The sequence below is a fragment of the Octopus bimaculoides genome, chromosome 19 (assembly GCF_001194135.2).
Source record: "Octopus bimaculoides isolate UCB-OBI-ISO-001 chromosome 19, ASM119413v2, whole genome shotgun sequence".
NCBI classification, from domain to species: domain Eukaryota; kingdom Metazoa; phylum Mollusca; class Cephalopoda; order Octopoda; family Octopodidae; genus Octopus; species Octopus bimaculoides.
Genome location: NC_068999.1, coordinates 51,692,668 through 51,704,772, shown reverse-complemented (window position 1 = coordinate 51,704,772; position 12,105 = coordinate 51,692,668). Strand labels below are relative to the sequence as shown.

At 37.5% G+C, this 12,105-nt stretch overlaps 1 protein-coding gene across 4 annotated transcripts in view; it reads left to right on the top strand.

Annotated features, from left to right (window-relative positions):
- LOC106879061 (long-chain-fatty-acid--CoA ligase 4) overlaps positions 1-12,105 on the top strand; it is an 84,596-nt gene that overhangs the window by 11,723 nt on the left and 60,768 nt on the right. The window contains exon 1 of one of the 4 annotated variants that reach the window (XM_014930330.2): positions 8,646-8,771. The exons of the other annotated variants lie outside the window; for them this stretch is intronic. The gene's annotated coding sequence lies outside the window, so the exon portion shown is untranslated. Of the gene's footprint in view, positions 1-8,645; positions 8,772-12,105 lie in introns of those variants that run through there. 4 annotated transcript variants of the gene reach the window in all.

Genomic DNA, 12,105 nt, shown 5'->3' with positions numbered 1-12,105 from the left:
ATATATATATATATATATATATATACATGTGTATATACATATATATATATATATATATATACATGTGTATATACATATATATATATATATATACATGTGTATATACATATGTATATATATATATATATCCACACACACACACATGTATATATATACATACACACACACACACATGTATATAAAGATAAGCCCCTATACTTAGCTTTTGTGGACTTAGCTTTTGTGATAGTGCAGGGTAGCACCTACATTGCTAGAAGTAAGAGGTAAAAACCCTCTTAGCTGCAAGGAAGCTCAAGTCTATGTACTGACAAGGCAGCCAACCATCCCACAGTGAGCAAGTTGTATATATATTTATTTATACGATGGTCTTTCAGTTTCTGTCTACCAAATCCACTCACAAGACTTTGGTCAGTCCAAGGTTATAGTAGAAAACACTTGCCCAAGGTGCCATGCAGTGGGACTGAACCTGGAACCATGTGATTGGGAAGCAAGTTTCCTACCACACCTCATCATAAACAACATCATTTAACGTTTGTTTTCCATACTGGCATGGCTTGGACAGTTTGATAGGAACTGGTGATGCATGGCAACGTGGGGTTGCATTATGCTCTATCAGCTTTGGTATGGTTTCTATGGTTGGATGCTCCTCTTAAGCCAACCACTTTACAGAGTGCACTGAGTGCCCCATTTTTGTCCCATTTTAGTGGTGTTTCCAAGTAACTTGCAGAACAAGAAAAGGGAAAAGCTCTCTTGACTAAGGAGGTAGGAATAGTATTTGAGAGGGTAGGGATAAGCAAAGGTGTCTTGCTATAGAGAAGATATATAGCTACTCTATATTTATATAATGTGGAGGCACAATGGCCTAGTGGTTAGGGCAGCGGACTCGTGGTTTCGATTCCCAGACCGGGCATTGTGAGTGTTTATTGAGCGAAAACACCTAAAGCTCCATGAGGTTCCGGCAGGGGATGGTGGCGAACCCTGCTGTACTCTTCCACCACAACTTTCTCTCACTCTTTCTTCCTGTTTCTGTTGTGCCTGTAATTCAAAGGGTCAGCCTTGTTACACTCTGTGTCACGCTGAATATCCCCGAGAACTACGTTAAGGGTACACGTGTCTGTGGAGTGCTCAGCCACTTGCATGTTAATTTCACGAGCAGGCTGTTCCGTTGATTGGATCAACTGGAACCCTCGACGTCGTAAGCGATGGAGTGCCAACAACAATTTATATAATGATGGGTGGAAGTATCTGGGAGAAAAGGTAAGACAATGGTGATGGATTGCCGGACCAGATCATCATTGCGATCATTGTTGTAGCATTGAGTCATCACGACGTTTGATGTTCAAATTTCGCCAAGGTCGACTTTGCCTTTCATCCTTTCAGGGTCGATTAAATAAGTACCAGTTACGCACTGGGGTTGATGTAATCGACTCAATCCCCTCCCCCAAGCTGCCCTTGTAAAAATCTGAAATCATTATTTTAGCATTGACTTTCTGATGTTTTGCACAGATGAAAGAAAATTGTGCAACCTGTCATGACATGTCCTGAGGCTTGGGTGCACTTTTGTTATTAACTGCGAGAATGCAACACCACTGCATTGATAGCAAGGCTGTTTTGTTTACAGTTTGTGAACATGTAAAAACAGGAAATATACAAACTCACACAAACATGTATGCACGCACACATATGCATTTTCTCTCTCTCTCTCTCTCTCTCTCAATATGACAGTCAATATGTAACCATTAATTGCTGCTGTGTGATAATCAAAATACATATTAAATCTGAAAAATTATGGAAATATTACTTGCAGAGTTATTGTGTAAGAAAACAGGAAAAAGGAAAATGTTTGGTATTATTTATTCTCCATTACATGTGTTTTATTTGCTAATAGGAATTACAAAGATTTACATGTTGGATAGACATGTAAAGAATTTCCTATAAGAGGCTTCTTTAGTTTCTTTCGACCAATTCCACCACTCACAAGATATAAGTCAACCTGTGGCTATAGTAAAGAATGTTAGCTGACACTGTTCATGAGGCAGGACTGAACCCCTAACCATGGTTACCTTAAAGGTAACCGAATGCTAACAGCAGTGGACATTTGCAAGCAATTATCTAATGAAACTGACATTAGCTTTTCACCACAAACTGTGAGAAACTGCCTAAAAGAATTTGGACTGTTCAGCTGGATCATTCTAAAGAAGCCGATAATTTCTGAGATGAACCGGCGGAAGTGAATCAAGTTTGCCCGAAGTCATATTGAATGGATGGCTAAAGACTGGTCAAAAGTTCTTTGGAGTGACGAATTCCACTTCTGCATCTTTGGATCAGACGGAAAGACTTATGTTAAATGCCATTCAACTGAAGAATTCCATCCTAAGTGTGTCAAAAACACGGCGCAGGTGGAGGTAATGGTGTGGGCTGCGTTCAGTGGCTTAGGTGTTGGTCCAATTGTTAAGGTTGATGGCAGACTCAACAGTGTAGGCTATTTGCAATTAGTAAATGAAAATATGCTGCTATATTCAAATAATCAGATGTCACAGGAATCTATTTTCCAACAGCACAATTGTCCTGTTCATAAGGTTAGGAAAGTTTTGCAATATTTTGAGCGCAATAATATGGTGGGCCCAGATTTGAATCTGATAGAAAATTTATAGAATTATGTTTCGAAAAGAGTCATGCTAAAAAAAACAAAAAATTTGTCCCAGTTATATAATTTTATTGAAGAAATATGGCAGAACATTCCAAGTGTCTTTTGTGTTCATTTGTCGAATTCCATGTCCTGTTGTTGTAAGGCTGTCATTGAAAATAATGGCTATGGAACTAGATACTGATAATAAATTTTTGTTCATTGCCATAAATTTTCAATTTAAACAAAATAATGTTGGTACGGTCTTAAACTCATTTTGCCGAATTCTTAATCATTTGAATTAATTGCGTATTAAAATTATTCAAATTGTAGAAAGATATATAACACTTATGTCATTCGAAAGAGAAAAATATTCTACATGAACTGTAAAAAGTAAAATAATTTTATACGGTTTTGTTAAAAATAAATTAATGAAGGAATAGAACTATCATCATTGGTGTTAAACTTATTTTGGCTAGTGTATGTATGTTTGTATGTATATGGGGCATCCAATCCATGTCAGCATGCAAAGTGAACATTAAATAATGATGATGATCCAGCCATAGAAACCAGCCAAAGCAGACATTGGAGTATGACACTGTCCTCAGGCTTGGCAGATCCTGTTGAATCTTTCAACCTATGCCACCATAAAAGATGGTGAGTCAGTCATGTCAGGCCCATTACTTATTTCGGTCTGATACCAATTTTGTTGAGCTGCTAATTTACAGGGCTTAAAGGAACAACTTATATATACAACACCAAATTTTTTGACTAGTGTCAAAATTAACACTTGCACACCAATCTTCTATATACCAGATTCCTTTCGCAAGGTAGTGATCAACCTGGGGCTTGCACTAGCAAACATTTCTCTCGAGTGTTGTGTAGTGCGATTACAAACTTAATCATGCAGCCATGCCTGGAATCTCTCCTGGGCCTCAGTAAATTGCAGTTTTAGAACTGGTAATATTTTACCCAAGAGCCATATGTTAGTTCTCTGCCTTACAAATAACATAAAACTCTCCCATAATGTAACAATGACACCTACAATTTTCTCTGTGCATAACATTATAGAATTAACAATGTACAGTCCAAAAAATATTCATTTGACATCTCGCAAAGGACACTTAAACTTTATCAGACTCTCCTCCCCATCTGCATTTTTCTCAAAAGCTCACCGGAAATCAATTCAAACAGAAATATATAAATAGAACTGGCTCAAAATTCTCTCAATGCAAGAAGACAAAGACATGAAAATGTAAGCTAAAGGCCAAAATTTATATAATTTCCAGAGACAGAAAGATTCTGATAAGACAGAGAGCAAAGGTTACAAATCATTTATATTAACAAATCCCACTTAAAAAGGATACTCTTAGAAATTGAGAATGAAATAAACACTCCCATGAAACGAAGAGAAAGTTGAACGGGAAAGCAGGTCTGTAGAAAGCATAAAAGCAGCCTAAACTTTTGTACTAATTTGCAAAGCAAATCAGCTTTAGTGCATCTTTGCTGGGTCCTATGTTCCAAGGAAACAGTTGGCTGGCTAGGGTCCCACAAAGGATAGGTGAAATACCAAATCATCATCATCATCAACATTTAGCATCTGTTTTCCATGCTGGCATGGGCTGGATGGCTTGACAGGAATTGGTATGGCCAGGATTGCACCAGGTTCCATAGTCTGTTTTGGCTTGGTTTCTACAGCTAGATGCCTTTCCTAATGCCAACCACTCTACAAAGCACCATTGCTAGTGCTTTTTAAGTGGCACCACAGCACCAGTGCTTTTTTACCCCACGCACACCGATGCTTTTTATGTGGCACCTTGGTTTTAGGATTTCAGTTCTGTTGTGGTGGGCGGGTCTTCTTGAGTACAGCAATACACCACTTATCTCAGTCCTCTGTCATTCAAAATTCAAAATTGTTTTTACTGTCTTGATGGTAATAATACAAATAAACCAGATGGGAGTTTTTTACAATTTTCCACTGGGAAGTAGCAGCCTTTGATTAAAAGGAGAAAGATTAGTGTAGATAAAATGAGCTTAAGCTTGGCAAGTCCTATTGGTTTTCAAATTCTCGACAGTTCTGTTAAAGATATGCAAAATGGCTCTAGCAAAACCAGTTGAGATACTTGCAAATGATTAGCTTCTCAAGAAGCTGAGAGAATGCTAAATCCTGTTCATAAAAAAACAAAGTGGAACAGCTGCTAAGAATTACAATCCCATCTCTTTCTGACTTCGCATACCAGTAAAATTGTGGAACAAATTAACATAGATAAAGTAGTTACAGTCTCAGAAGAAATCGGCTTCCTGAGTGACACTAAGTGCAGTTTCCATTTTAGTAGACACTATCACGCGTAGCCTCTACATCATTATGATGAAAGATTGAAGCAGCTTCTCTTTCAGATGTTGACGTGGTATATCTTGACTCCTTCAACGAGTTTCTTTAAGATTCCATGTCACAGTGTCATAAGCTCTGTAATGTCATCATAGTTTGAAAACTAGAAGTACTTGAAAGAAAAATGTTGAGGTCATTATTGTTTTTTAATAATTCTCTCAGGCATGTCTTCATTTATGTGAACAGCCACTAATGATGTGAAAATATCAATGGCAACCAAAAATTTCCAATTATTTCAAACCTCTAGAAAGATGGCAGTGGGTTGACAAAAACAATTTGCAATTTGATGTTGGAAACCTTCAAGTATTCCTGACAATTTTGTTATAATGTGGAAATCCATAACATGAAATGTATCTCCCACTGGTGTCTATGTAACATGAAAGTCAACGGAAAATAGGTTACTTGTTATGGAATTTCATATAAGAGCAAGATTTTCAGCACTGCAATATTTTCATAAAGTAAATGGGTAATGTTTGTATATGAGGTGTACCAAGTAATTGAGAAAAAAAATGTAAGAAAAAAACTGATATATATATTCAGAAAAATGGTATATTAAAGAAATGTATTATTTAGCAAATCCATCTTTAGTCTCAATAACTGCTTTGATGTAGTCCCAAATGTATCTGTGGTTCTATAATGGCTGCCTTTAACCCTTTCATTACTAACCCAGCTGAAACCGGCTCTGGCTCTGAGTACAAATGTCTTGTTTCCATAAGTTTTCAATTAAAATCTTCCTCCAAACCTTAGTCACAATTAACGTTCCTAACACTAGCTGAATGATAACTAAGTTATTTTACTAAATTCTTTGTTATATTTAAAGTAATTGAAAGAAACACAGAGCATCTTAAAATAAATACAGTAATGAAAGGGTTAATGAATCTTTGGTGTTGTGGGGCTGCTCGTTGGTCTTGTTCTCAATAACATACCCAAATAGAGTATTCCATGGGGTTCAAATCAAAAAGATTTAGGAGCCTACATGTTGATGATCAAATTACACGATTGTGAAAAATTCTCTGTCAGCCACATCTGGTTAGCAGAGGCCATGTGGAAGCGAGCAGGGTCTTGCTGGTACACAGATGGTCTTCTCTAGGCCATTCGTTCAATAACCTACCCCTGCAAGCCCTTCTCGTCCTGGACAATGCACCTGATCACCCACTTAACTGCAAAGATGACATCCTCAAAGAGTTCAAGTTTTTAAAGGTTCTCTACATTCCACCCAGCACTACTATTCTGCAGCCCCTAGACTAGCAAATGATTTCTAATTTCAAGAAACTCTTTACCAAGCACCTGTTCCGCTGCTGCTTTGAGGTGATGGAGAGCACAAACCTCACTCTTCGAGAGTTCTTGGAGGACCACTCTGACATTGTGATATGCCTCAGAATTATCGGCATGGCTTGGCAGGGTGTTACAAGCAGGACCTTGATCTCTGCTTGGAAGAAACTGTAGCCTGAGCTGGTGTCTGAAACGGCCTTTGAAAGACTCGGACCCAAAGCGGCAGTGGTGCTCGAGGAGATTGTATCCCTCGGCAAGTCCATGGGCCTGGACATAGATGAAGGTGACACCAACGAGCTCCTCGAGGAGCACTCCGAGGAACTGACAACGGAGGAGCTAAAGGAGTTACAGGCGCAGCAGCACATGGAGGTTTTGCAGGAAATAGGTGACGCGGAGGAGGTTATCTCTACAAGTGCGATAAAGGAAATGTTGGAAATGTGGGAGAAACTTTCAGACCTTATTCAAAAGAAACACTCTGAAAAAGTTGCGACGGCGTTAGTTAATGACACTTGCCTCACTCCTTTCAGAATAGGATGAAACGGACGTTATTTGACACGTTTTTATCAAAAAATCCTGCAGATGAAAGTGAGGAAAGTGTGGCGAAAAGGGCCAAAATCAGCGAATAAGATTCAGTTATTTAGTTCAGCCTTTCTTCTCCACCTCCGTCAGCATCCTTAAGACGTCTGATCTAGGTAAATGCTGTACATTATACTTAATAAAACTAGTTTATTGCGGTACCTTCTATTCTATTGTTTGTTTTTTTTAAAACAATATTCGTTATTTACAAATACATTTTTCTTATTTAAAAACATGTAACTCAAAAAATTGCAGTGTTTTTCGTGGGGCCCGGAACGGATTAATGACGTTTCAGTTCATTTCAGTGGGGAAAAATTGATTTGACATACGAGTAATTTGAGTTACGAGCTCCGTCACAGAACAAATTAAAATCAAAGCACCACTGTATTCTTAAAATCAAGGTACCACTCTATTCTTAAATTCCTGTTATTCCGTATCTGGACGGAATTGGTTTATGCAGCTATGTAAGAAATGCTACGTAAAATATTACACATTATTTCTGCTAAGCTCTGGTTCATAGAGCGGAAAGGTAGATGCTCTCGATGTGTATTTAACCTGTGACTTTGATCTAGTTTACCTTATCTGTTTGTCTGTCTGTCTGTCCCACCTCTCTCTCTCTCCACACACACTCTGTTATAATGCCCATCATTAAAGGGGCTCGTGTTTCTGATACATTTATTATGTTGTTTGCACCCGAGTGAAGAAATCAATATCTCACACCTCACGTGACATCTGCTGATTTGTGCATCTCGTCATATAAAATCAACTCACCTGAGCTTGTTTTACATAATGTGTGAATGAGTGCGCGCACATGTATGGAGACTTATTTATATCTACATGGATATAAATAGAGAGAAACATAGATAGTTGCACATGTACACGCACACAGAGTTGAATAGCCATCTTATACCGTTTTTCTTTTATTATTTCCAAGTGCAAGATTTTCGTGTTATGATACTGACGATAGTGTGAACGTGCGCGCGTATTTGTGTGTCAGGGTACGTGTGTTTGGCTGGGTGTATTTCTATATGCGAACGTGTGTGCGATTTGTGTAGATATGTAGTTCTCTGTTTTGTATATGCATGTTACATATATGTTACTTGTTTTCGAAGCCAGAGGCCTTTGTTTATTTGTATATATGTATGTATATGCGCTTCGTTTATTAAGCATATACCCGTCCGTTCTAGTATCAAAAGCAGTGGGTCGCAAACACGTTTAGGATATTATTATGTCCCCTGGTTAATGTTACCTGCCAGTTATTGTTATATAGAAAGTCTTCGTCCTGAGTTGAGTTACCTGTAACACAAACACACACACAGAGAAATAGCATAAAACAATGCTTTGTATGAATGTCAAATATTGTAAAAGTACGCAGTTACGTTTAATTTATTTTTCCTCAGACACATGTTTATTGGAGAATACGAGTAGAATTCTAAAGCAAACATACATAAATTATATCTTTAGCTAATTTGTTTGGAAGTGTTGTCGGCGCTATCGGTTAACCTTATCTAAATAAAAGAAACAGTAAAAAGCAATCATCATCATCATCATCATCATCATTATCGTTGTCGTCATTATTTGATTTATACTGTCAGTATCTGGTATCACCCCCACCAAACACCCTCCCTGCTAATTTATTCTTTCTTGCTTTTTTTTTTAGCATGTGGTATGCTTTCTTTCTTTGTTACTTTTCCAAAAGGTAAATTGATAAAAGTCTAGGTGACTTCAAGGTGAATAACTCTTGTTATTCGCATACGTACGTACGTACATACATACGCACATATGTGTGTGTGTGTTACGAGCCAAATCAGGGAATCTCGTTTTTTCTGCTTGGTTGCTCAACCTGCTAAAGATAGCAATCAAATCTTCTTCGAATCATATTTTACCGCCTTAAACCGGAAAGGACACGTAAGTCTTCTATCTCTTGCTACATAGACAGAACGGTCGTTGATGGAACGTTTGTAATTGTAGTTTTGCACAGTCTGGGTTGACTCGGGGGACGTGCTTAAATAACTCCTTTCTGTATTTTGTCTTTTGTTTTTTTAGAATATATTTATACCCCCTCAGACACTACGGTTTGTATGGGTGGGGGTGGGGTTGTAAAAAAAAACAATAACAATAACCTTTGCGCTAGAATGTATTCAATAAGCAACAACTGATTCCCCACGTACTTTTCTACTTCAGATGAGTGAAGCTTGTTGTTTAAAGGGAGCATGTCAAATACCTTTTGGCTACAATTGGCAGGAAACCCCACTCTTCCTCTTCGGAGTTATTTAGGTTGCTGAATGCTTCATCTCATTTATTACCGTGTACACACACACACACACACACACACACACACACTCATGTATTGATATAATATTCTAAGTTGTAAATATTTTGGCTGGTGTGTTTATATCGAACTATTTAAAAAAAAAATTGTCCCCGTTTTGTTTTTCTTTATAATAGCAGTAATCTCTTTTTACTGTTGTCTGTGCGCGCGCATATGTATGTGTTCATGTGTGGGTGTGAGTGTATATATATATATATATACATACTCACACATGAACACATACGTGCAAAACAAGGTGAAAAGAAGTACTCCAATACCAAAGGTAGAACATGTGTATAATCACACATGAACACATAGGGATGGATATAGGTTTATCTATCACGAATGTCTGTCACTCTGTCTATCTGTTTGTCTGTCTATCATTACTAATCAATACAAGTAGTAGTAGTATAGAGGAAATAAAGTGGAAAATGTAGAGAAGATGTATAAGGAAATTTATTTATATTTAATATTAATACACTTAACTGGTTTTTGATCTGTATGATTTTCAAAAGTCTAAGTTTCAAGGAACAGCTCTGTGTCCCTACATTCTTACACTTTTGAAAAATCATACAAATGCAAAACCGGTTAAGTTTATTAATATAAATAAATCTTCTTATCCACCCTCTGTTCATTTTCAACTTCATTCATTTTTTTGTACACACACACACACACACACACACACACACACACACACACATACACATGCTTTCTTTTTGCTTCATAAGCTAGTGTGGGCAATCTTTTATCTTTTTTTTTTTACTTGTTTCAGCATTAGTCTGCGGCCATGCTGTGGCACCACTTTGAAGAATTTTTAGTTGAATGAATTGATGCCAATACTTTTGTTTTTAAAGCCTGGTGTTTATTCATTCAGTTCTTTTGCCAAATTGTTAAGTTCTGGGGATGTAAGCACACCAACACCAGTTGTCAAGCAGTGGTAGGAGGACAAATGCACACACACACACACACACAAACATGATGGACTTCTTTCAGTTTCGATCTACCAAATCCACTCACAAGGTGCTTTGCTTTGGTCAGGTCAAAACTATAGTAGAAGACACTTGCTTAGGGTGCCACACAGTAGGACTGAACCCCAAACCATGTGGTTGGGAAGATAACTTCTTACCATACAGCCATGCCTACTCAACTTTTTTAATCAGTCTGAAGAAAGCAGTTCTCAAGATAGTTTACAGACCCTCAAAGACTTTGGAGGATGATATTCTCAAACTGGAGACCTGTACCAAATGCTTGTAACAGAGTAGACTCTACGAAGGGTGCCCAAGGACCAGGTGGTGTTAAGGGGGGGGGGGTTATGTTCCCAACTGAGAGGAAATACTCGGAGAGGCTTGAATCACAAAGATGGTAATTGGTTGCTTTCAAGGCTTTCACTTGCTGCAAACACCTTGCCTTAGGGTTCTGAGTTCAAATACTTCTGGGTATTTCATATTGACTCACATAGTCAAAACTGATGTATTCCTTTTGTTTTTGCCTCTTGTCAAAATTACTTATTTATCTGTGGTTTATATTTCTTGCCTTCACAATGAATAAGAATAAGCATTGGAGATAATCTACTATATTAATATTCTTGTGTTTTTCTCCGTCACAACATATGAATGAGAAAGGAAGGCGTGATGGTAAACTTGGTAGTGGGATGATGGAAGTTCTATGGTGAAAAAAACATCAGTGTTTCAACTCTGCATGAGTATATGTGTGTGTGTGTGTGTGTGTGTAAAAAGGAGTCATGTGACTGTGTGTGTGTGTGAACATTCAATGCTGAAAAGAAAAATCAAACAGTGTTTCAACTCTGTATGAGCATATGTGTTTATGTATGTGCGTGTACAAGGGAAGTATGTTGTGAATGTTTGTATCTGTGATTATTATGTACCTTATTTTATACCTTATTTATATATAAAATACTACAATTAGCTGTCATTTTTTCATGGCATGGGGCCATACAAATTCCTAAACTGAAAAAAACATATGCCAGCATGGAAGGCAGACATTAAACAACGATGATGATGGTAATGATGATACATTGTTCCCTGGACCCCTCCCAAAAAGTCTGCCTTTGTTTCTTTTTAAAGTTCATGAAGTTGAGGTGGGAGGTGTCAGTTATTTTTTTATTCATATCAGAACCCTTGTCTTAAAAAGAATAATGATGCTTGAATTAGGTCTTGGATTGTGAAGAGCACACTATATATATATATATATATATATATATATATACACATATATACATATTTCAGTGCCTTTAGAAGGGTGTCTAAATGTGTTTTATGTTTCAGTGGTGGTGGGGAGTGGAAGATTGATGATGGTTTGGGTCTTGTAGCAGACAGATAAAGAGAATAACTTATGACTATCTCTATTTTTAAACATTTTCTCCCTGCTGTGTTACAAATCCGTCTGTAAAACAAAACTACTTGCGTCTCAGCAGGAGAGAAAATTACTAATTTAGCCAGTTGCTCATTAATGTGTGGTGTTCAAAGATGCTGAGGTCAATTTTGCTTTCCCCTCTTCTCAGAACCAATCAAATAAGTGATAGTCAAATGTTGGGGGTCAGTTCCTGTAATTAAGTCCTTGCTCCCTAAATCTGTGACCCTGTGCCTATGATAGCTAGTATAATATAAATCATGTAGATTGTAAACTCAGCAATGAAATCATATCCTAAATTATATTTAGAAAATATAGGTACAGAAATGTCAGTGTGTTTAAGAACTTGCTTTCTAACAACATGGTTGTGGGTTCATTCCCACTGCGTGGCACCTTGGGCAAGTGTCTTCTAAAATAACCTCGGGCCAACCAAAGCCTTGTGAGTAGATTTGGTAGACGGAAATTGAAGGAAGCCCATCATATATATATAAAACTGTGTCTCTTAGTGCTTGTTTGCCTCTCCACCTCCATTGTTTGATGACTGGTGTTGGTTGGTTTACA